Consider the following 26,623-nt stretch of genomic DNA (forward strand, 5'->3'; position numbering starts at 1 on the left):
ACATAGCTAATAAAACATAACATCTGGTGGGGTATGAAATACCCAAAATAACTAAAATAATTGTCTGAGCATGATAGTCTAAAGAGCCTCTAAAACATAACTGTCTGAATAAGGATTTGATGGGACATGTCCCTAACTAACTCCAAATAATAAACTAATTAATGAGATAATAAAATAATAATCATGTCCTCAAAAGATGAGGACTCACTTCTAGCTCTGATTGCTAAGATTGGACTACTACTGATGCTCTGGAGGTCGTGTCTCTAAACCTATGGCATAAAAATACCATAGCGCGAGTACGTTAGTATGACTGAATGTACTAGAGGTAGGCTAAATACATGGGGTTCATATGCATGAACAATAATAATAATAAAAGACTGGCTATCATGAACGCGAGAATACATGCATGAGACATAATAACTGACACTGATACCATGATAACATGCTTACTGAATCTGAATACTGATAACATGACATACTGATAACTGGTATAACTAATAACATGAGTGACTGTATCTGACAGTCCTAAATTTGATAGAACAATCTGAGTTCTATACTGAACTAAGTTGATAGTATCTGACAGTCATGAAGTCTGAAAAACTATTTGAGTCCTTGACTGATATTGATAATGAAACTATGGAAATAGTCATCTAACCGACATGCCCCAATTAAGCGAATAATGCTGAACTGGGATCCAATCTGTAACCCCAATTGGAAGGGTGTCAATACCGTGCTACTGGTAATGACAACATAAGAGCAACCCTCTACTAGCAGGTTACTCTAATGAGAACGGTGGGAACTCTCAACTGGCAAGTTAAGCCACCTCATCTACCCTCAACTAGCAGGTATGATGTCTCAACCTGCGCTGGCTACATAGTTCTAGAATGCAATAATTACTTCTAAGAATCACACCCTCTACTAGCAGGTAAGTTTCTATCCTTGGGTTTACTCAGTGCTAATTTCTACTCCTATCTGAATAGACACTGAACATGAATTACTGAACTAAACATAGAATGAGTTACTGAATCCCGTTGACTGACATAATACTACTGATACCTGACAACTAACTGAGTTTATAAGATCATTGAGATTTTCTTGAGTCATAAGACTGTCTAAAGTCTAAGGATCATGGCTTGATTGAGAGTATCGTGAAAACATGACATGGCTCTAGGCACACAGCTAAAATTTTGGGTACAAGTACCCCTAGGAATCGATAGAAGGAAATTGACAAAGCATGACTGACTTGAACACATAATAATCACCATAATCCATAATTTATTTATTAAAGCATTTCATCAGATAGGTGATAGGCATAAACTTGTACATAAATGGGGATTTCATGATATTATGCTAGTTGGGAATTTTCCTTCATCTAGGCATTTAATCAAACATATGGTAGGCATAGTATGTGTAAACAACATTATACAACAATTAAACATCATGATTCAATTCTAATTTCATCATTCAAGGGTTTAGTCATAGGTTTGCATAAATCCATATCTATACTAATCAAACCCACATGAAATTTATCACCAAAAATGAATAAAATATTCAATTAGTCATTATCATCATGAACACGAGCAACCCAACATGAAATTCATAAAGAAAATCCATAATCTTAAATTTGGAAAAGAGATTCTTGGGCTTCATGGATGAAAGGGGTTCATGAATGAACACTATGCATACCTGGGCTGAGTTTCTTGAGGTTCTTGAATTTGAAGGATTTGAATCTCTTAGTTCTTGAAAAAGATTTGGATTCTATTCTTGGAGTTTAATCTTAGAGAGAAAACCCTAATTTTATTGTTGTGAAAGAATGATGAACAAATGAGCTGAGGTCGAATATAACTGGGTATATATAAGTGGGTGGTAAAAAACCAAAATACCCCTATTAAAATGACTTAAAATAACTGAGTAGGACATCTGATGGTGGGGTGCGATGGTCCGTTGCTGGGTCGATAGTCCGTCGGACTGGGACAGAACTGGGACCTACTACCTTGGTGCGACGGTAGGGTGAGACGATCCGCCGCTAGTCCGATGGTCCATAGGAACTCTCCATCGTACGATTATAGAGAGCTGGATCACTACCTTGATGCGACGGTCGTGGTCAATGGTCCGTCTCTTGTCCAACGGCCTGTCGGCCTGCACCATCGTACCTGGGTGGTTTTACTACCTTCTGTATTTCGGCCATAACTCTTTCGTCTGACACCGGATTTTGATGAAATTGGTATTGATGGAAATCTTATTCAATTTCCCACATGAAAAAAGTGAAAATATTAAAAATACCATGTATAAAAAAGTGGATTCATATTTCAAAATAAGTTCTAACATTCATGAGATGATTTTGAGCTAGGAAAAGGTATGGGGTATTACAGATAGTATTTCAGTATTTTTAGTGTATAGAATGCTTATATATCCTTTACTTGAGTTTTAGAATGAGTATTAGACTTACAAGGTTTGCTCGGGACTACTCGTAGTTTGAAGAACCGTGTGACATCCTGAGACCCTTTTTTGGGTTGTTACAAGTTACTACTTATATCTTTTTGTAATAGAGTTATTACTAAGATATGAAGGATTGGGAGGTTAGTCCTTGGAGTCTGGAGTCTGTATTAAACTTTACCTGTATATAGTGGAACTTAGAATTTCTAAAGGAAGGTTGCGGTTTTTCTTCCTTGAGTAAGGAGTTTCCACATAAAATTGTTGTTTCGACTATTAACTTTATCTGCGCATTTTATTATTTATATTTCTCCTAGCTTTTGTTTGTGTGAGTTCATCTGGGAACAGGTCCCAGAGTTGAGGAGCAACCAGCTGCAACTCTTTATTTGATATCAGAGTGGGTTTTCCTAAAAAGGCTAACAGCTTGGAAGAATCTTGAGAAATGACAGCTTCTCCAAATCTAGAAGAAGGCCAGTCAACCACTACACCACCAAGGTTCAATGATGAATATTATGGATGGTGAAGATAAGAATGCATGAATTTATCATGGCTGAAGATTCAAAGCTATGGGATGTCATTGAGGATGGGCCTTTTATTTCTACAAGGGTAGTGAAGATTGGTGATATGACCTCATAAGTTCCCAAGACCAAGAAGGATTTTGATAATGCAGATAAAAAGAAGTTTGAGAAAAATTACAAGGCCAAGAAAATACTTATGTGCGGTATTGGTCCTGATGAGTACAATGTGATCTTAGCCTGTAAAATTGCCAAGCAGATCTGGGATTATCTTCAGACAACCCATGAAAGAACTAATCAGGTTAAGTAGTCAAAGGTCGATATGCTGACCAACCAATATGAGACCTTTACCATGAATGAAGGAGAGTCCATTCAAGAAATTCACACAAGGTTCACTATAATAGCGATTGAATTGTATTATCTGGGTGAGAGCATTCCAGCACACAAATAGGTGAGGAAAGTCTTAAGCATTCTTCCCAAAAAGTGGGAGAGAAAACATGATGCTATCACTGAAGCCAAGGATCTAAATAAACTTGCCATTAATGAGCTTATAGGTAATCTCAAAACTTATGATGTGTTGAAAAAAACTTGTAAAGTTAAAGGATGAGCCTAAAGTAGAAAATAACCTGGTTCTAAAGGCCACAAAAGACCCCTACAAAGGTGAAGATAATGAAACAACCTACATTGCTAACCGAGTACTTAAGACTTGAGAAAATTAGGAGCTTTATCTAGAAAAGGTGAATCCAGCAAACACTTTAACGAAGGAAAAACAAATGACACTTGTCACAAATGTGGCAAGCTGGGTCACTACATCAAGGATTGTCTAATACACAAGGTAGAGCACAGTAAATATGCCAAATAAGATGTTGATAATGAGAGAGGCAAAGAATGGGCCCTTGGAACGTATAGCAGAAAAGCTAAAGCTGACAAGGTTGCTAATTAAGTGTTGGTAGCCAGGGATGATTCCTAAGTAATTCAGATGAATCTAAGCAAGGAGAAGACATTTCCATGATGGTGATTCAAGATGAGGTACAAGTTTTTGATTCACTCTTTGGTTTGATGGTCGATATTAATGATGATAAAGATAAACTTGTGACTCTTCTGGACATCAAAGAGAATCCTAAGGATTACTCCCTTAGCAAACTGAGATCTTTTTCATTCGTGCTGATTGATTCCTTGAATGAGCTTGATAAAGACAACGAGAATCTGAAGGAAGCCCTTAAAATGTGAGGAAGAAGTAATTGATTTGAGTGTCCAAGTGGATGAACTCACTAATGATAAGGTAAAGCTAAAGGAAAGTTGAAGCTGACAAGGTTTTAAATCATGTTTTGGTAGCCTAGGGTGATTCCTCAAGTAATTCAGACAAATCTAAGCAAGGAAAAGACATTTCCGTGATGGTGATGCAAGATGAGGTACAAGTTTTTGATTCACTCTTTGCTCTGATGGTAGACACTGATGACTGGACATCAAAGAGAATCCTAAGGATTAATCCCTCCGCAAATTGAGATATCTTGCATCTGTGCTGATTGATTCCTTGAATAAGCTTGAAGAAGACAAAGATAATCTGAAGGAAGCCCTGGAAAATGTGAGGAAGAAGTAATTAGTTTGAGTGTCCAGTTGGATGAACTCACCAATGATAAGGAAAAGCTGAAGGAAGATATGGCAAAGTGTTAAAAGGAAATTATGGAACTGAGTGTGCAAGTGGCTGAACTTCAAGCAACTTGCAAGACTCTCTCTTGTGAAAATAATCAGTTGAAAGAGAAGCTTAGTGAAATATCTAAGCTCGATTCAAAGCGAAAAAGTGAAAGAAGCAGAATACAATTTTAGTTGGAAGAAGAAGTAGCTGAAGTCAAGGCTAATATGGTTGCTTCACTTGAAAAAAACTAGAGCCTGAAAAGGCCCTCAAGTGGACTACGTCTTCACAAGTTCTTACTACTCTCACTAGTCTTGGATTTAGCAGTAGGAGAGGAGTAGGTTATCATAGTTAAGATGGTCCCTCAAACTTCTTTATCAAGCTAACAAATAACAAAGATATCTCACTATGCACTCACTATGGAAGAAACGGTTATACTAGAGAATTGTGTCCTTCCAAAGTAGCAATTCATAGAGGGGTGAGTAACTTCACTATAGTAAGAGGAAAGAAAGTTAGATTGTATGGCTGGACAAGAAAGAAGTTGATATTTCCCATATTAGCATACTGGGAACTCAAACTTAAATGGGTTTCCAAAGGTAACAAGTAATTGATGATGCAGGGCAAAGCAAGAGAGAGCAACTAACATAGGAGTGTTGATGATGGCTACTCATAGCACATGATTGAAGACCTGAAAATCACCTCTTGCTGAAGGCCCTTAGTGGACACAATGTTTTCTTGTTGAAGGAGTTAAAATAGAGTGTGTTGATATTGGTAATGAAGGTTCCTAATAAAAGGACAGCAAGGAACTAGTTGAGAGATACAAGAAAGGGTCGAGCTGAAGAGATCAGGATGGATGCAAACAACTCTCATGATCCCTCATGCATGGCTATGATTTGGTGAGAAGCTCTCCTGGTTAGATAATGCTCTACATGTCTAATTCATTCTTATATCTTCTTCAGATATACACCTATGCCAAGAAGGAGAAGATATAAAAGGGAAAGTAAGACAACACACAATGACTGAGTTAAAAAATTTATTTAGGGACCAGGTCCCTAATTAGGTTAGAACCATTTACTATTACTAAGCAGTTACCATTTTAAATATTTAATGATTGTGCTACATCACTCTCCCTCCTCTTCTCAAAATCTATCACTTATAATTTAAGTCCAAGAGACGCGTCCATCCGACTGGACACGTCTCATCAAATACACCCATTCAATTAATCTAAATCATTCTCTCATGCCCTATTTAAAGTCTAAAATTGGATTATTCTCTCTTTTCTCGAAAATCCTCTCTCATATCAGATTATTCTCTCTCTCTTTTTGAAAATCCTCTCTCATAATCGTTCAAAAGAAACTAGTTCTCCTCATCATTCATAGTCCCTCTAACTCGTAAATGGCTTACTCTTTTACATTTTCATAAAAAGATAAAACTGTTCCATTAAAAGTAATTAGTACTTCTTTCATTCTCTCTAGGTCAGTAAAGCAATTTTATGTCACAAAGTTCTCTCCACTCTCCCTACATAAGATTTCTAGGGATTACAACATTCGGGAGAAGATAAAAAGTCCAAATAATCCACTTTCTGAAAAGGGTAATGCTGCTGATGCCACTGTTGACCCCAAAATCAATCCCTCCTCTGAAATAGAAGATGATCCTAAAAATGATTATTCTAAATCCCTAATTACTGAAGATAATCTTCAAAGAAAACCCTCTAAAGACAAAATTTCTGACCAAATAGTTTCTTTACATCAAGGTTTGGACTCTTTCTTCGAAACCCCTTCATCTGATAAATTTGAGTCTACTAGAAATCAGTAAGTGCCTCTGTAGATGAAAACATATTTAAGGATTTTCCCACTTCCAAAGCAACCTTTTCAAATATCCAGGCCATGAGTGAGAAAATAAGAGTGCAAGGACTGACTGCCTTGAGTATTGAACCACTAAGATGCAAAACTCCTCTTGTAACACTATTTACCAAGAGAAAAATAACCCTTCTAAAAATGTGAATGATGAGAATATGGTATTGCCTCCTATTCTTGTTCTATCAGGTAATAAAGATGTAGTGGGTGATCAGACAGTGATGATGACAAACCCTTTTCTTGGAAGATGTCCAAGAAGGGCTCCTCTTTTTCAACCAAAGCCTCATAAGGAACTATCAAACCACCAGAGACTAGTCGAGTCCCAAGAACCTGATGAAAGAAGCACTGGAAAAAAACAAGAAGAATAATGAGAAAAGAAGATGGCCAAAGAAAGTGATGATAAACATAGTTGATCCTACTGCCGAAAAGGTGATGGATATTGATGAATCATATAAGGACATTGAGATTTTGTTCAATTGAAGTGGAGATAGTGAGGATAATGATTTTGATAGCTTGTTTGAAACTTAAGTGACTATGAGGATTAGTCACTTGATTCTGACGTTGAGAAACATGTTTTTGCTATAAAGGCAAAGGTAAAAGGAAAAGGAATTGCCTCACCAAAGAAAGAAAAAGGGTTGTTAGTAAATAAACCAGTGTCCAAAGACACTAGTAAGAGAAAGAGTTCAGACAAGGATGATGGTAAGGGACCAGGTCCCAGCACTAAATCAACCAAAACCTCAGGAACTCCTGGGACTTCTGGCAAGGGAATTGGTTTCTCCAAGAAGGCTACTTGTAATGCCTCAAGCCTATACTCCAGATGCTACATGGTGCTTATAATCCTGAGGGACCACAAGCTAATCCATGACTGGTACCTGCTGCAATAATTATATAATAATATTATAATTATACAAAAATTAGGTGAAAACTTGTCAGAAGGTTCAAACTGAAAGTAAATACTGAATATTGAAAACTGAATACTGATACATCTATCTAAAATACTCTAGTCTAAAAAGCCTCTACTATCTAAACAAAGAGTTGATAGGACAAGTCCCCAACTAAGTACTGAAATACTGGAATAATAAATCTATCTTCAAACTATGAGGACTCACCACTAGTCTACTACTGATGGATCGGGCTGATAAGTATGATTGGGAGCTCGTGCGTCTGAACCTATGATATAAGACATCATAGTGCAAAAAAAATATGTGTCAGTACTTTGAATGTACTAGTATGCTAAGTGAGGTAGGCTGAGATGCATGGGTTCATATGCATGAATAATAATGACTGAATAACATGAGTATAACTAAATGAGAGTACATACATGAATATGTAAACTATAACTAAGGTCATGATAACACTGGATACTGAGTTTTGAATTATTGATTTACTAATATCTGAGTTTACCGATACTGTATTACTGTTAACTGGGTGACTATATTTGACAGTCCTAATTCTATGGAACTATTCTAAGTTCCATACTGAACTGAGTGACTGTATCTAACTATCCTGATTCTGTAGAACTAAACTGAGTTCTATATTGAGACTGGAACTGAAACTGAGACTGTGGGAGGTAATCATCTAACTGACATGCCCCTTTCTGGATAGATTGAGGTCCACCTATAACCCCAGTTGGAAGGGTGTCAGTACCATGCCATGGGTAAAGACAGGCTGTGAGTTAACCTTCTATGACAAGAAGCTCTTTCGTCAACCCTCGCTAGTAGGAAAACTCATATGAGATATATCAACCCTAGTCTGGTAGAAAGATATCTCAACCTACACTTGCTACGTAGTTCTATAATGTAGGGACTACTACTAAGGGTCAAACCCTCTACTGGCAGGAATGCCCTCATCCCTGCGTTCGCTCGGTGCTGAATCCTACTTCCATCTGAATAAACACTTGACTGATTTCTGAATTATACTAGGATGGACTGGACTTTTACTGATTGTACTGTCTAACTAAACTGAACTGAGTTCACTGAGTTCCATTAACTGATGGAGTACTACTAAATTCTATTAACTGATGGAATACTACAAAGTGTTGTTGACTAGCTGGGTTTACTAAATATTGAACTATAACTGTGACTGATTACTAGGGCTACTATTCGTGACACTACTGAGATTGTTCTGTAACTACCATAGCTCTAGGTAAACAACTAAGTTTTTGGGTATTGGATACCCCCAGGACTCGATAGCATGAAAAATAAATCATAGCATAAACTTGAAAAGACATAATTGTATGCACTTGATCATAATCATTCATAAAGACATTCCATCAAACACTTGCATGATATAACTTGCACATAACCTAACATAACATGATTTTGTTCCTTTTTCTTTGTTCTCATGAGTAATTTATCAAACACTTGGAGAACATAATCCATGCACATGACACTAAACAACACATAGGCATCATAATTCAAATCCCCATTTTCATTTCAAGGGTTTAGTATGGATTCACATAATTCTATACATATATCAAATAACTCCACATGAAACTTATAACAAAACATGGATTAGAAACCCAATTAATCGTTATAATCATGAATATAATCAAACCCAACATGAAATTCATGAAATCAATACACTTGAAGTTTTAAAAGTAGTTTCTTAAACTCTAAGGGTGGAAGGGACCTTTGGATGAACACTTGACATACCTTGGTATTCAAATTTGTGAAGAATGATGGAGTGTTCTTGAAGGCTGAATCTTGAATTAAAGATCCTAAGGGTTGCTTTTTGAGAAATTTTAAGAAAGATGAATGGATTTTGTCTTTAAAGGGGCTTAATTTTGTGTTTTGAGGGATGGCATAAGGTGGGAAAAGACCTAATTACCCCTGAGGACGCATCTTTTTAATAATTGAAAATTGATTTAGTGATACGTTGACCGATGCGCCACATCATTGGCATCAATGCGATAGCCAACACACCATGTTGAGTCTACCTCAATTGACTAGAATTTGCACTGGGAGCTGGGGAAAATGCTCATCAACGTGATGGGAGATGCAGTGCGTTGAGATCACATCAATCCACTATTTTGAGCTTTCAAATGTGTTTCAAACGAAGTCTGAAAAATATGAAACTTATTCAAGAACACCTACTGACATTCCTGATCATGATTCAACCTAAAAATCATTACTTTAAGGTCATAAGGGTCGTGAAATAGAGTCGCCAACCTATGAAGGCTAAAATAACACTAAGTCTGAATACTTGGCTAAAGTTTTCTAAGTTGTGACCCCTTAACAAGCTTTAAAGGACTGAATTAAGCTTAGGATTTTGTGAGGTCTTACAATATCTCCCCCTTGGGAACATTCGTCCTCAAATAAGACTAAGCTGGGAATACTGATAGACCGAATTTAGATACTGGATATGCAACTGCAACAGGATTTCATAACTGACACTACTAATATGCTAAAATTTTGCACTGAACATGCATATCTGATGCATGAGTACATAGTTGAACATGATTCATAAATGCATGACTGGAATTTCTAATAAGCTGAGTTTCTTATGCTGAACATGCATATCTGATGCATGAAGTCACAACTAAATATGCAATGGTAACTGGTACCAAGTCTATAAAGGAAAATATGAGCATGGAACTGAGTAAGTTCAAGGAAAAACTGTTACCTTGGGCCGAGTCTGAGTTTGTAGAAAAGAGGTGAGGACACTTGGTCTGCATATATGCTTCTGCTTCCCAAGACGCTTCCTCAATGGACTAATACCACCAAAGAACTTTGACTAGAGGGACCTCTCTGTTCCTCAGTTTGTGAATTTGATAATCAAGGATTTCAACTGGAATCTCCTCATAAGAGAGGCTGTTTTGAACGTCAATACTCCCTACAGGGACTATAACTTCTTGGTCACCTATGCATTTACTTATCAAGAAGACGGGAACACTGGATGGACTGAAGCTAATTCTAAAGGCAACTCAAGCTTGTAAGCTACCTTTTCAAAACGACTAAGAATTCAGTAAAGACTGACATATCGGGGACTGAGCTTCCCCTTCTTGCCAAACCTCTTCACTCCTTTCATAGGAGAGATCTTCAAATACATATAATCACTAATCTCTAACTTGAGATCCTTTCTCCTCACATCCGCATATGATTTTTGTTGGCTCTGAGCTGTCTTAAGCCTTTTCCTGATTAACTGAACCTTCTATAAGGTGTTAAACACCAAGTTAGGCCCTACTATTGCAGCTTATCCCACTTTAAACCAACCAATGGAAGACCTATATCTCCTTCCATAGAGATCCTCAAATGGAGCCATCTTAAGGCTAGAATGGTAGTTGTTGTTATATGCAAACTCAATCAAAGGCATGTAGTTGTACCAACTACCTTTAAAGTCTATCGTACACGCAACATATCCTCTAAAGTCTAAATGGTCCTTTCTACTTAACCATCTATCTAAGGGTGAAAAGCTATACTAAGGTGGACTTGAGTACCAAGACCCTTTTGGAAGGCTTTCCAAAAATAAGAGGTGAACTGTGTACCTCTATCTAAGATAATGGATAAAGAAACTCCGTGTAATTTGACCAACTCTCTGACATAGAGCTTGGCATAGTCCTTAGATGAATAAGAGGTATGGAATGGTAGGAAATGAGTTAATTTGGTCATCCTATCTACAATGACCTAAACTGAATCGTGATGATGACGAGTACAAGGCAAACCTATCATAAAATCTATGTTCACCTCTTCCCACTTCTAAGTAGGAACACTGAACTCCTGCATAGACCTACTAGGTTTTTGATGCTCAATCTTAACCGCTGACATGTCGAGCACTTAGCTACAAACCCTGTAATGTCTCTTTTCATACTACTCTACCAATAGATCTCCCATAAATCATGATACATCCTAGTGGCCCCTGTATGAATAGAGTAATACACACTATGCGCTTCTGTAAGAATCCGCTGTCTCAGGTCATCTATACCTGGCACACATAGCCAACCCTGACAACGCAATACACCATCTCCACCTTAGGAGAAAACCTCTATCTTCTGATCTTTGACTGATTCTTTTAACTTAACTAGGTTGAGATCCCTATCCTGCTTTTCTTTTACCTTGGAAAACAGAGATAATTCTAAACTACACTGCACCCATGCACTACCTTCTGTTGAATCGACTAAGAGGATACCTAGTCGAAAAAGATAATGAACTTTCTGAGCTAACTTTTTCCTACCATCATCCACGTGAGCAACACTACCCATAGACATTCTACTTAGAGCATCAGCCACTACAATGGCTTTACCCGGATAATATAGAATGTCATAATCTTTTAACAACTCCAACCACCATCTCTAATGGAGGTTTAGGTATTTCTGAGAGAACACATATTGTAGGCTCTTATGGTCAGTGAATACATCAACATGCACAACACACAAGTAGTGCCTCCAAATCTGTAAGGCAAATACTACTGCTACTAACTCAAGATCATAAGTTGGATAGTTCTTTTCATAGGGATTTAGCTGTCTAGAGGTGTAGGCTATGAACTTATATCTCTTCATCAAAACACACCCCAAACCAATCCTGAAAGCATCACAATATACCACAAATCCATCTAAACTATTTGGTAGAGTCAAAACTGGGGCTATAGTGAGTCGAGTCTTCAACTCCTAAAAACTTTTCTCACAAGAATCTGAACACTAAAATTTCACCTTCTCCTGAGTCAGTTTGGACATAAGGGATGCAATAAATGAAAATCGCTCAACAAACCATTGGTAATAGCTAGAAAAACCCAAGAAACTTTGGATATCTGATGGAGAGATGGGTCTGGGCCAGTTTCTCACTACTTCAGTCTTTTGGGGATCAACTCTAATGCCATCACCGAAAATAATATAGTCAAGAAAAGCTACTGACCTTAGCCAAAATTCACACTTACTGAATTTGGCGAATAGCTGATGATTTCTGAGAGTCTGCAATACTATTCTGAGATGGTCTGCATGATCACGCTTACTGCAGCAGTAGACAAGGATGTCGTCTATAAAGACTATGATGAACATGTCCAAGTACTGCTTGAACACAAGGTTTATCAACTCTATGAAAGTTGCTGGGGCATTGGTAAGACCAAATGACATGACTAAGAATTCAAAGTGACCATATTGAGTTTTGAAAGCTATTTTTAGAATGTCACATTCTTTGACTCTGAGCTGATGATAGTCTGATCTGAGGTCCATTTTAGAAAAGTAACTGGCACCTTGAAGTTGGTCAAAAAATTCATCGATTCTGGGAAATAGATACTTGTTTTTGATCGTGACTTTATTTAACTTACGGTAGTCTATATACATTCTGAGAGAACCGTCTTTCTTACACATGAATAGAACTGGTACACCTCACGGGGATACACTAGGTATGATGAATCCCTTATCTAGGAAATCTTTCAACTATTCTTTTAATTTTCTAAGTTCTGAAGGTGCCATTCTGTATGGCGGAATAGATATGGGTTGAGTGTCTAGAAGAAGGTCTATTCCAAAGTTTATTTCCCTTTTGGGAGAGACTCTGAGAAGATCTTCGGGAAACACATCAGGGAATTCATATGCTACTGATACTAATTCAAGATTAATGGTTTCTGAGTTAGAGTATTGGACTCGAATGAGATGGTAGACATATCCCTTAGATATCATTTTCCTTGCCCTAAGGTAGGAAACAAGCTAACCCCTAAGTGCTAAGGTACTACCCCTCCACTGTAGGATGGGCTCATTCAGAAACTGAAACTGGACAATTCTATTTCTACATTCTATTAAGACATAGCAAGAATAAAGCCAATCCATGCCGAAAATGACATCAAAATTAGTCATCTCTAATTCAACTAAGTCTGCTGAAGTGACTTTTTGAGACACCATAATCAAACAGTTCTTGTATACCCATCGGGCTATGATAGGTTTACCTACTAGGGTAGAGACTGAGAAAGGCTCTGCTAGAATTTTGGGACTGACTCTAAAGTCAACAACTATATAAGGAGTTAAAAAAGACAAAAAAGCTCCTGGATCTGGAAAAGCATAAACATGCAAATGGAAAACTTGTAACGTACCAATGACCACATCAGGAGAACTTTCCTAATCATGTTGGGACTAAAGTGCATAGATTTTTTTTGGACGTTGCCCCTGGTGGCACTGGAAGTGTCACCTTGCTGATTCGGGTGACTGGACTGAGTTGAGAGACAGTTATGCTGACTCTACAAACCCAGAGGACACTGTCTGACTCTATGGCCTGGCTTGCCACATCTGAAACATACATCACTGCCAGCTCTGCAGACACCCTGATGGTTTCTGCCACACTTCTGGCAGAGAGGATTTATTCAGGCACTGCTAATACTACCCTAGGATTTAGGGCCTGATTCCCTATCTCTATTGCCATCTCTTAATTTTGACAGAGGAGCACTAGTTGAGGACAGAGCTAGGACTGAGGATTTTAGGCAAAACTAAGAATGATTACCACCCTCTAACTTAGTCTAGGTAAAGTTGAAGCTACCTATTCTAGCTCTTTTGTTCTCCTTCTCCTTCTCTTTATTCTTAGCCTTCTCTATCTGCTGAGCATGGACCATGAGTCTGGATATGTCCATCTTCTTAATCAAAATTGCAATCCTACACTCCTTGACCTCACTATTAGACACGCTAGACACAAACTCATCTTAGATCTGCTATCTACTACCACATAAGGAGCGTATTTGGCTAATTAAGTAAACTTGAGATAATACTTTTGTATCGTCATGTTGCCCTGCTTCAAATTTATAAACCTTCGCTTTCCTCAACTCTAATGGAAAGAACTTATCCAGAAAAGCAATAGCAAACTTCTCTCATTCTATGGGCTCTGCATCTATGGAACTATCTATTTTCCACTGTTTGAACCATGAGTGAGCCATATCCTGCAACTGATATCCAGCAAACTCGGCACTCTCACTAGTTGTCACCACCATAATATCTGTAACCTTCTGCACATGATCAAGAAATTCTTATAGGTTCTCATCTAACTTTGACCTGGTAAAAGATGGAGGGTTCATTCGGGTGAAGTCTCGAATCCTGGCTGCAACAGTATTGGCAACTGGGTTGGTTAGAATGGCAACTGAGCATTTATTTTGGGTTGCCACAGATTAAGTTAGGGTGGTAAAAGCTGCTTTGAATTTAGCGTGGGAAACATATTCTTCCAGGGGATCTGCCTAAACAGGATAAGGTGCTGATTGATTTACGGTTCTTCTTTTGTTACTCTTTTTGGGAGTCATGTTCTGTAAATAAAAAGGAGAGAATAGATTATACTGAGAGTTTAACTTGAGCTAATGCTCACTCGCACATCATGAATACTGAAAGAAGGAAAACTTTTCCTAAAACATCTCATAGCCTCTTGTCCATAAGTGTGGCGCACTACATACTTATGCATAAGACTCTACTAGATGCAGCTTTCAGACTTTCTAGGATTCTATTGAACCTTAGGCTCTGATACTAAGTTTGTAACGCCCCGAGCTTGTACCCTGGATGCTACACAGTGCTCATAACCTCGAGGGCCACAAGCTAACCCATGACCAGTACCTGCTGCAATAACTAAATAATAATACTGTAATTATGTAGAAATTAGGTAAAACCTTGCCAAAAGGTTCAAAATAAAAGTAAAAATTGAATACTGATACATCTCTCTAAAATACTCTAGTCTGAAAAGCCTCTACTATTTGAACAAGGAGTTGATGGGACAAGTCCCTAACTAACTCTAACTACTGAACTAAACTGAGTACTAAAATACTAGAATAATAAATCTATCCTTGAACTATGAGGACTCACCACTAGTCTACTGATGGATCGGGCTGCTAAGTATGATTAGCAGCCCGTGCGTCTGAACCTATGATATAAAATATCATAGCGCAAAAGAAAGGTATGCGTCAGTACTTTGAATGTACTGGTATGCTAAGTGAGGAAGGACGAGATGCATGGGTTCATATGTATGAACAATTTTGGCTAGAAAACATGAGTATAACTGAATGAGAGTACATGTATGAATATGTAAACTGTAACCGAGGTCATGATAACACTAGCTACTAAGTTCTGAATTACTGATTTATTGATATCTGAGTTTATTGGTACTGTATTACTGTTAACTGGGTGACTGTATCTGATAGTCCTAATTCTATGGAACTATTCTGAGTTTCGTACTGAATTGAGTGACTGTATCTGACAGTCCTAATTCTGTAGAACTGAATTGAGTTCTATACTGAGACTAGAATTGAAACTGAGACTGTAGAAGGTAATCATCTACCCGACATGCCCCTTTCTAGATAGATTAGGTTCCAACCTGTAACCTCAGTTTGAAGGGTGTCAATACCATTCCACGATTAAAGATAGGCTATGATTTAACCCTCTCTGATAGGAAGCTCTTTCATCAACCTTCGCTGTTAAGAAAACTTGTATGAGATATATCAACCCTAGTCTGGCAGGAAGATATCTCAACCTACGCTGGCTACATAGTTCTGTAATGCAGGGAATGCTACTAAGGTTCAAACCCTCTACTGGTAGGAATGCCCTCATCTCTATGTTCGCTCGGTGCTGAATCCTACTCCCAACTAAATAGACACTGGACTAATTTCTGAACTGTACTAGGCTGGACAAGACTGTTACTGATTGTACTGTCTAACTGAACCAAACTGAGTTCCGTTAACTGACAGAGTACTACTGAATTCTGTTAACTGAGGGAATACTATAGAGTTCTATTGACTAACTAGATTTACTAAGGTCTGAACTGAATATTGAACTATAACTATGACTGATTACTGGGGCTACTATTCGTGACACTACTGAGACTGTTCTGTAACTACTATACCTCTAGGTAAACAACTAAGTTTTTGGCTATTGGATACTCCCAGGACTCGATAGCATGAAAAATAAATCATAGCATAAACTTGAAAAGGCATAATCATATGCACTTGATCATAACTCATTCATAGAGACATTCTATCAAACGTTTGCATGATATAACTTGCACATAAGCTAACATGATATGATTTTGTTCCTTATTTTTTGTTTTCATGAGCAATTTATCAAACACTTGGAGAACATAATCCTAGCACATGACACTAAATAACACATAGGCATCATAATTCAAATCCCCATTTATAATTTTAAGGGTTTAGCATGGATTCACATGATTCTATACATATATCAAATAACTCCACATGAAACTTGTAAAAAAACATGGATTAGAAACACAATTAATCATTATAATCATGAATATAATCAAACCAACACGAAATTCATGAAATCAATACACTTAAAGTTTTAAAAGTAGTTTCTTGAACTACAAGGGTGGAAGGGACCCTTGGATGAATACTTGACATACCTTGGTATTCAAATTTGTGAAGAATGATGGAGTGTTCTTAAAGGCTGAATCTTGAACTAGAGATCCTAGGGTTCGCTTCTTGAGAAATTTTGAGAAAGATAAATGTATTTTGCCTCTAAAGGAGCTTAATTTTGTATTTTTGGGGATGACATAAGGCGGGAAAAGACCCAATTATCCCTGAGGATGCATCTTTTAATGACTAAAAACTAATTTAGCAACGCGTTGCGTCGTTGGCATCAACACGATAGCTAATGCACCGCGTTGAGTCCGCATCGGTTCACTAAAATTTGCACTGGGAGTTGGAAAAAAATACTCATCGACGTGATATGCGACGCGGCACATCGAGATCGCGTCGATCCACTGGTTTGATCATTCAAATGTGTTTCAAACGAAGCTAAAAAAATTTAAAACTTGTCCGAGAACACCTAATGACATTCCTGATCATGATTCAACCTGAAAATCATTACTTTAAAGTCATGAGGGTCGTGAAATAGAGTTGCCCACCTACTAAAGGCTAAAATAACACTAAGTCTGAATACTTAGCTAAAGTTTTCTATGTCTGGGACCCCTTAACAATATTTAAAGGACCGAGTTAAGCTTAGGATTTTTTAGAGTCTTACACTACTATATCAAGGAAGAAGTGTTTGTCTCAAGAGGCAAGTCAAGAGATCCTTAAGACTTAGGAAGCCTTAAGAAGGAGAGTATCTGTAATACCCCATATTTCTCTAGCATAATCTAAGTCCCAGTGCATGAGTATTTATACATGAAATTTATAAAAAGCTTATTAGTTTTTAGTTTAGAGCCTTCCATTGTGTAGGAAATCGAATTAGCTTTCCAACGATATAAAATTTGTCCAAATCCGATAACCGGTGAGAAGTTATGATGATTTTATGTTTCAATCGCAAAACATCATCATCTTAACCCTCAGCGCATCATGTAGACATCCCAAATGACAATTTTCGATTTCCAGTGTGACTCCACGATCACGACGCGTCATGGATCAGGCCAATTTTTCATTTGTCAATTTCCAGTGGGCCTCCGCGATCATGGCGCATTGCGGAGGTGGCCAAAATGGCATTCCAAGGATTACCATGATAATGGCGCATCACGCTATCTGTCCAGGTCCCATTTTTTCCCTTTTCCAGTGGCTTGGCGCGATGGTGGCGTGTCGCGCTAAGGCCAAAAATTGGATTTTTCAGTTTTCAGCTTTCGTTTTTAAATTCGTCCAAGGGTAATAGGGTTTTTTTTCCACGGACCTAATTAACCTAAAACACAAAATTTAACCCCTAAACACCCTAAGTAATCATCAGTATTCAATTCTTCTTCAAAATTAAAGATCCCCTTTTCAAGAACAAAAAACCCTAGCTCTCAAATTCAAGGCAATTTCTTAAGAACTCTTCATCAATCCTTCCAAATTCATCATTCCAGGTATGTTAGAAGTTCATCCATGGATCCCTTTTATCCATGGAGTCCAAGTATCCCATTTTAATTGCAAAGCTGTAATATCTTTTAAGTTATTTGATTTTAAAGCATGATTTCATCCGTTAATCTCCATGAACTAGGATTTTATATCACGATTCCATGAAATTAATGTCGTCCTTCGGTTCTCCATGTTTTGGTGTTGTTGTTTACTGAATTAAACCATTAATTATTATTTTTTATGTTAATTTCATGTCAATTATGCTAGTCCTTTAGTATTTTTATGATTATTTTAAATCATGAACTACAAGCATTTGATAAAATGCCTACAAGAGTAAATGTTTTACGAAAACCTTCATGTTGTGTCCCCCAAGTTTTAGTGTCATATTTTATTACTGTTTTGAGTCCTGGGGGTATTGAATACCCAAAAATCATAGCTGTTTATTTAGTCCAGTCACAGTACTTTACAGAATGGTCTTCAGAATAACTTCAAATTATATCATGGGAATTATCAGAATAGTCAGTTAAACTCAGAATAGTCTAGTATCTCAGTGTCATTCAATTGGGAGTAGGATTTAGCACCGAGTAAGTGTAGGAATGTCGTCTTCCCCGTCAGATAGGTAGAGTCGTTGGTAGCTGTTCCTATACTCCAGAACTACATAGCCAGCATAGGATATGAGTAGTCACCCGTCAGATTAGGCTTGACTATCTCGCAGGGGTCACCCATCAGTTCAGGCTTGACACCTTTAGTCCTATGGACATGATATCAGTTTAGTGGATCCACACAGCTAGCGTTAGTACCCATGGCACAATATTAACAACCTTCCAACTAGGGTTACAGGTTGGACCTCGATTAGCTCAAATTAGGGAATGTCGGTTAGATGATACCTCCCACAGTCTCAGATGTAGTCTCAATTCTAGTTCCAGTTTATTTCTTCAGTCTTAGTATTGTTTAAACAAAGAGTATAGATTTCAGTTAATTTTAGTATTTTAGTTTACAGATTTTACTCAGTTCATGTCATATTTGGTCATGCGTCCCTAGTATCTACAGATTTTTATGCATGTTTAGTATCTACAGATTTTATGCTCTCTATTCTGTATTCCATGCTTTACATACATATTCAGATAGATCATTACTCCTATTCATAAAACCTTGTATGTTAGCCTACCTCATTTAGCATACCAGTTCATTCAAAGTACTGATCGCATTCGTATACCTTTCTTTTGCGCTATGATGTCTCATATCATAGGTGCTGATGCTCAATTCTCGGATCACACTTAGTCCCTCAGGTTCTTAGCAGTACAGTAGCAGTGGTGAGTCCTTATTACCCGAGGATAAGCTATCTCATTTCATGTCTTTCTTTCAATAGTCAGTGGAGTTTGTTGGGGGCTTGTCCCATCAACTCTCAGTCAGTCAATCTTACAGGGTCTTTAAATATTACAGTCAGTTAGTTGTTTAGTTTATCAGTACTTAATCAGATTCAGATAGTCATTTTCCTAGATTTATATTTCAGTTTGAATTTAGATATTAAAAACTTATGGAACTTCAATTATTCTTCCATAATCCATGATTATATTATCCAGTGCTCATAGCAGGTACCAGCTCATGGGTTAGCTTATGGTCCCTCGGGAATGTAAGCACCGTGTAACGACTAGGGGATAATCTCGGGTCATTACAGTATCCTGTTGTGGCTAAAATACCAGGAATGAGGGAGTTAATTGACTGAGTGATATTTAAGAACTGGGAGCCCCTATTTGAGTTGCATGTGCCTCAATTGTATGAAGAAGAGGTTAGGATGTTCTATCATAACATGACCATTTCTGATGATAGATTATACTTGACCTCACAGGTCAATGGAGTGAATATAGGTTTAGATGAAGATACACTCTCTAAAATTCTTGGAGCTCCTACTGAAGAGATCAGGTTCCTAAGATTATAAAAGGGGTCTGAGAAGTTTCTGGAGGTTTGTGGTGTGCTTGATGACATGAATATTAAAAATATCAACCAAAAGGCTCTTAAAGGTGAATATCAATACTGTTCGAATTGGTGAACAAACTCCTACTTCCTTGAGAAGAGGACTCCTATGACTGGACCATATTTGTTCCTCGTAGAAGTGTTATTCAAATATCAAAAGGTGAATTTTCCAGCAATTGTCATTGAACACATTAACAATGTCATGACTACAAAAGAAGGACTACATGTTAACCTATGGATTTTGGATAAATAGGGTATTCGCTTACTTCAATGTTAAATATGGAAAGGGAAAAGTTAGTTCAGTGAAGAAAGTATTCAACATCATAAATCTTAAATATATTGAATGCATTCCCAGGAGAGAAGGTGGGAAATCTAAGTCAATTATACCTAAACTGATAGAAGTGTAGAAAGGTCAGAGAGAAGAGTTAGATGTCATGACAACCATTGTATCCCAAAAGGATGTTGATATTGCATCCTTGAAGAAAGCATCATTTAAACAAGGAGAAGAGGAAACCAGTTCTAGTGGAAAGTTGAAAGTTAAAAATGCAACCCTGTAGGAGAGGGTGAAGAAGTTGGGAGCTAGAGTTAAAGTCTTGATTAAAAAGAATGAAGAATTGATCCAACAAATTATCAAGGCTCGTACTGAAGAAAGCGAAAGAATGACTATACTTCTTAGGCAGCTATCTTAAGCTTCTGGTCCTTCTTCCTGATTCCTTCCCAATCTGGTCCCTACTCCTTTCCCTTTTAGCTTTCCCTTTTAAGCAATATGAAATAATGTTCTCTTATTGTTTATCTCAGGATTATACTTAGCATAGTTATTATGATGTTCTTATGGTTACTGCTTTTGAATGGCATCTGTTACTGACTTTCTTGATCAATGAATGAAAGAATTTTTGTGCCATCACTTCTTCTATTTCTATCTGATCTTTTCTTATTCATGTTAGTGTAGCCTTAATGTCCATGAATTAATATGTATTCTTATCTATGCTGGGTTTACTGCTTAACCTCTTTGATGATGTCAAGAGGGGGAAATTGAGATATAGATGTGCATATTGTGTGTAGATATGCCTATTGTGTAATAGTATGGGTTTAGCATGGGTTGTTGAGGGAGAACAAGGGATGGTGAATATGAATGCAGAATGCAGATAGAGATTCTCACACTCAGGGGAAATGGAGCATCTCAGTGCTCATACTTAAGATAAATAAGGTAGAGGGATGTATAGGTGTATCAATGATAGGGGAACTGGTGGAGACAAGGCTTGAGGACATGTGCTGTTGAGTCTTGTTATGCATGATGTGTGATGTGGGAATGTTTGAAGATTCTTGAATACCTGCATGGGTTTGTCATCGCCAAAAAGGGGAAAATTTTTAAGTCCTTAGTTTTGATGATTGACAAATAGCATGTTAGGACCTATTTCCTGCAGATTATGTGATGACAAAGTTGGTATTACTTATGGAACAAATTGGGCTCACCTGTCACTATCACAATCATCTATTACAGCTGGGACAAAGTAAAAAAGTTGGTAAAAAAGCTGTTGCCACCTTTTTGTCTCAACGAATAAGATCCCTCCTAGATTTTCTTATGTCACACATATATATTGACCATTTTTTCCAACAAGAAAACCAATGCTTCCATATTCCAATAACTAAATATCTCTCTGGAGCTGAAATCAAAGACTTCTTTTGCAACAAAAAACTAATAGCTCATCAAGTTGTATTTTATTTTCTTGTTGTACTTGAGTCTTTGTGAGGTGTTCTTAAATTTTGCCTACTGTTGCTTGCATGATTGTTAGTAGGTGTTGTGGCGTGAAACTGATTTTTTCTAATCATCTAGAGTTAGGTGATTCTCTAGCTAGAGTTAGCTTGTGGTGTCTAGTTAGAGTTAGCTGGAGGTTGAAGCAATAGAGTTACTATCTATGCCTTCTTGTAATAGAGTTATTATTAGGAGAGTAAGGATTAGGATGTTAATCCTTACAGTTTGGAGTCTGTATTAAACTTTACTTGGATATAATGGAGCTTAAAAATTCTGGAGGCAGGTTGTAATAGCCCAACTTTTTTTAATAGAGGGTTAATTGATAATTTTAACCAAATTATAATTATAATAAAGAGAATTAAAAGGGTGTGGGCCAAGCCCATTCCCTTATTCTTGATGTTTCTTCACGTTATGAATAGGGAGTTGAAAGGGTAATTGTTTTCTTAAGTTTTTCTATCGAAAGCAGCAGCCTCATAGAGGAGAAAGAGTTCTTTTCAGGCAGAATAAGAGCTGGTGCAGTAGAGATTTTGCATAGATAGGTATTGAAACCTTTAATTATCGTGATGCTCCAATTTTACGTTTATGTTTCATTGATTCTAATGTAAGAAGAGTAATTAGTTAGAGTTCAATTATATATTAATATCAATACGTTGAAGAAGGCATTTGAAAAGTAATTTCCTCATGTAACTATTGACAGAGAAAATCTATATCTAATCCCGATCTTCCCTTTTGAGAGATGTTGTCGATGAAGTTGTAATGAAATAAATTTTTTGATAATGTGGTCAATTGAAGTTGATTTTATAATTGCATATTGATAAGTTTATATAGCGGTGATAGAAATTTGAATTTTCAAATGAGGACACAAATAAGAATTTTACCAGCTTCTCTTTTAGCCGTTGTTTACGAATCACTTCTTTAGCATTAAGGCTACTGTATTACTTAATGTTCTTGGAGTTTGGATATTAACCTATATAAATTATAATTGAATAGAGACGTTGGAATTTCCCATTTTAAGTCATGGATTAAGGGGTGAGATACTAAGGTTTAAGGTTTAGCTCTAAGTTTGAAATTTTGATCCTGATTATTTTAATTGATACTATTAATTAATATGTTTGAATAGATTGAAGCCATTGGAGGCTATTTGGTTAATGTTCTACGAGTTGCGAGGTTGAGGAAATTTGTCATCAACGAGGTAAGTGAGACTTTTTACTTTGGTGCTTGCTTTTCAAACATGCTTTATAAGAAAATGTATTTTTCTGCCTAGTCCATGTGTTGGGACAAACGTGTGCTTGGTAGAATCGGTGGTCTTTGATCAACCGCGAATTGTATTTTATTAAGTATATTGAGAATCATTTAATGGTGAGTTGTGAGGTGACGTTTGGATATTGGATATATTTACTAGGAGCGTACTTGTGTTGCCGTATTATGTTAGGGGCCTTGTACTTGCTGTCGTTATATATTTACTAGGGGCATACATGCGTTGTCGTAATATGTTAGGGGTATACCTATGCCGCCATAATATGTTAGGGGTCTTGCACTCCTATGCCGCCATAATATGTTAGGGGTCTTGTACTCCTATGCCGCCATAATATGTTAGGGATCTTGTACTTGCTGCCGTAGTACACTTTTGGGGCATTATATATGCTGTCGTGGACTTGTCGGGGTGCTAGAATGATCACCTTCACTGTCGTTTATGACAAGCCGTGAGAGTGGATTGAGTTGAGAGATACATAGTGATTTTTGAAACATTTGTTGGACCTTATTGAGCATTATATTATAATATATATGTTGTGCATATCGTTTATTTGGTCTTCGTGGTTTGTATTTTCTAACACTTATTCCAGGGATATTAAAGTAGCGGGTCGAGGATCTTACCGGGGTATATTTAAATATATAGCTCACTCCTTACTCGCATGTCTGCAGATATATTGCGAAGGTGAGACTAGTGGTTAACGGTTCGTTCATGAAGATTCTCTTGCTAAGGTGAGCCTTCACATTGTTCGTGGAGGCTGTCATTTCAGCTCTATCTATTTTTAGTTCTCTTTAATGGGTTGCATGCTCAAAAGTTGAACTCATGTAACTCTTTTTTTTAGATGCTCCATGGTCTTAGTGTGAGATTTAGGCTAAAGAATTAGTTCTCGAGTGATTGATGGATTATTAGTCTGATTATAAATTTTTGTTGAATTATTATTTGCTATTTATTGATGCATTAGAGTTTTTCATATCTTATATTAGTGCTTATTAACTGATAAAGTGTATGGAAGGTTGGTTCTCCCGGCAGGTGTTATGTGTGGGTGGCAGTCGAGTCTAGGAGTTATTTTGTGACGTGACACAGGCCATGATTTTTCACCATTGAGCAAGGAGTTTTCATGCAAAATTGTTGTATCTGTTATTTACTTTCTCCACACATTTTATTGGTTATATTTCTCCTAGTTCTTGTTTGTGTGAGTTCATCTGGAAACAGGTCCCAGAGTTGAGGAGCAACTTACTGCAAGTCTGCAGTAACTAATGAAGTACATAATTAAACTAAAGCACTCATCCTTAATGGTTCAGGCAAAAGGGTCTGAAAATTCTAGTCGTCGTTTCTTCAATCGAGTATCATCACCTTGAACAATTAGATACTATGTTGAACCTCCATATTTAACTTGGTGTAGATATGAAATTGGCATCTGCAAAATGTATCTCTTAAGTTAGAGAGGTATATTACCAAAGGAAAACAAATCATGAGGTATATACCTATATTTTAGCTAAAATCCTGGGCGCATAGGAAGAGCAGCAAATTTTCGAAAGAGCCTAGTTGTTGCTGCAGATACTCAAAGACAGCTCCAATGAATATTAGAAATGTAACCTTTGTTTCTTAGAAAAGGAGCAACTGACATCAGCTTGATGTTCACTGTCGTCATAATTATTTTCTCTCATTCGTAACAAGGCCTCAGGCTTAGGTTCATCTTTATACAACAAACGAAATCCAAACTGCTTCAATTTTCCAGAGAAAGATAACCTAATACGCCCATAGTCATGTGGTGCTTTTCCATTTGCTATAGATGTATTCCATATGTTAACAAAAGGCACAAAGAATAACTGGATAGAAGATTCTGTATCCCATTTTGATCGGCAGTATGATTTTGTTTTCAGGGTCATCCATGACAATCCATCATCACATAAGGGAATCAAGTCAATTGTGGTGTAACTTAATTTTCCGGTGTAACATACAACAAATCCCAACAAGTTATCAGGAATATACCAATTTTCAGGCAAATTGACTGATACTTTTTTATCCGTTCCCTGATGGTGGAACCAACTTGGGATCTTATTCCCACCAAGCTTAACGCTAAACACTCTTAGTGAGAAAGAATCTGAAGCAGAGATGCTGTGCTGCAAGGAAAGTGGAAAAGAATTTAGATCCCTCATCACACTGTCTAGCATGTGAATTTCCGACTCCACTTTCATGCTTCCCAGGATTTCTGGAATTTTTTTTAAATTAGGGCACCCCTCTAGATCCATATATTCAAGGGAATCAATGCAAAGAGTTGAAAAGCTCTTCAGCCGTCTACAATTAGTCAATTTTAATGTACAGAGCTTTATGAGAAATCCCAGGGAATGATGAATCTCTTCAAGATTCATACAATTTGACAGATCCAAAGTGTCCAAGTTTGGCGTCCCCATGAAATCTGGCAAATATTTGAGCCTCCTGCAATCTGATAAATTCAAGAATTGAAGTGCACCAAGTTGGGCCATACTTCGAGGCAAATGCACAAAATTATTTCCCCTGAGATTCAACACTTTCAAAGAGGATAAGCATCCAATGTCTTCTGGAAGTCCTCCGTCTATTATATTGCAGTAATTGAGATTCAGATATTCCAATGAATGCAACCCTTTATTCACCTCAGGGAACACAAATGACACTCCATCTTCTAAGTTTCCTTTTGCAAAGCTCAAGTATTTAAGCTTGTTCAAGCGGAAGATGGAAGCCGGAGGTTGTGAGATGAGAGTACATAGGGCATCAAGCTCCTCCAAGTTTTCTAAATCACCTACTTCTTCTGGCAGCACGACACATCTAGCTCCAGCAAATTTGGAATCCCCGTGAAATCTGGCAAATGCAGCTATTCAGAATACAGAAAGAATGAGAATTAGGATGCTGCCAGGATAACTTAGATTAGGCTAGGGGGCCATCAAGGAATCAAATGACCTTTATATTATTATTTTTTTTCTTCTTGTTTTTACATCTCCCTAAAGCTGCCACCTTTTTATTGCCTTGATGAATTGAAGTGCTTGGGCAATTAATTTAATTTATTTGTGCCATTCAAATTTATATTTTCAAGTATCTTAAGTCATGTATTTTTCCTTAAAGAACTTATGTCCAAAATTAGGCAAAAATTCAATTGGTAGGGGCAAAAATTAAAGACCCCTTCATTTCAAGGAAAATTGTGCAATTAAAAGAAAATACTATCATAAATGAGTCGGCTCCTTTTGGATTAGTCAAAACCTTATTCCGATCAAATAAATAAGGGGATGTGTTTAATTAAAATTTAATACAACGTTATACGACTATGTAGAGGTTAAGCCTGGAAAGAACGTTAGGGGCAAATTTTACTCAACAGGGGAAAAGTGCATTTTGAGTTATTTTTAATACTTTAATGACAATTTTGAGCCAAAAGGTGGAACATGAGAGTATCTTTGAGCCGTTTAAATAGGTTAAAGGAATTTTGACCTTCTCTCATATTATAAATAC

General features: G+C 37.2%; 1 long non-coding RNA gene across 2 annotated transcripts; it reads left to right on the top strand.

Moving 5' to 3' along the window:
* The first annotated feature begins 22,294 nt into the window (after positions 1-22,294).
* On the top strand, positions 22,295-26,269 carry LOC124889288. 2 transcript variants are annotated; one of them, XR_007048138.1, is made up of 4 exons: positions 22,295-22,430; positions 23,012-23,083; positions 23,815-23,874; positions 25,027-26,269. It is a non-coding gene; the product is annotated as an uncharacterized LOC124889288 (long non-coding RNA). The 2 variants fall into 2 exon arrangements; XR_007048137.1 differs by lacking the exon at positions 25,027-26,269 and having other exon boundaries at positions 23,815-24,120.
* Positions 26,270-26,623: the final 354 nt, after the last annotated feature.

This window comes from Capsicum annuum, chromosome 12, assembly GCF_002878395.1.
Source record: "Capsicum annuum cultivar UCD-10X-F1 chromosome 12, UCD10Xv1.1, whole genome shotgun sequence".
In the NCBI taxonomy this organism is placed as follows: Eukaryota; Viridiplantae; Streptophyta; class Magnoliopsida; order Solanales; family Solanaceae; genus Capsicum; species Capsicum annuum.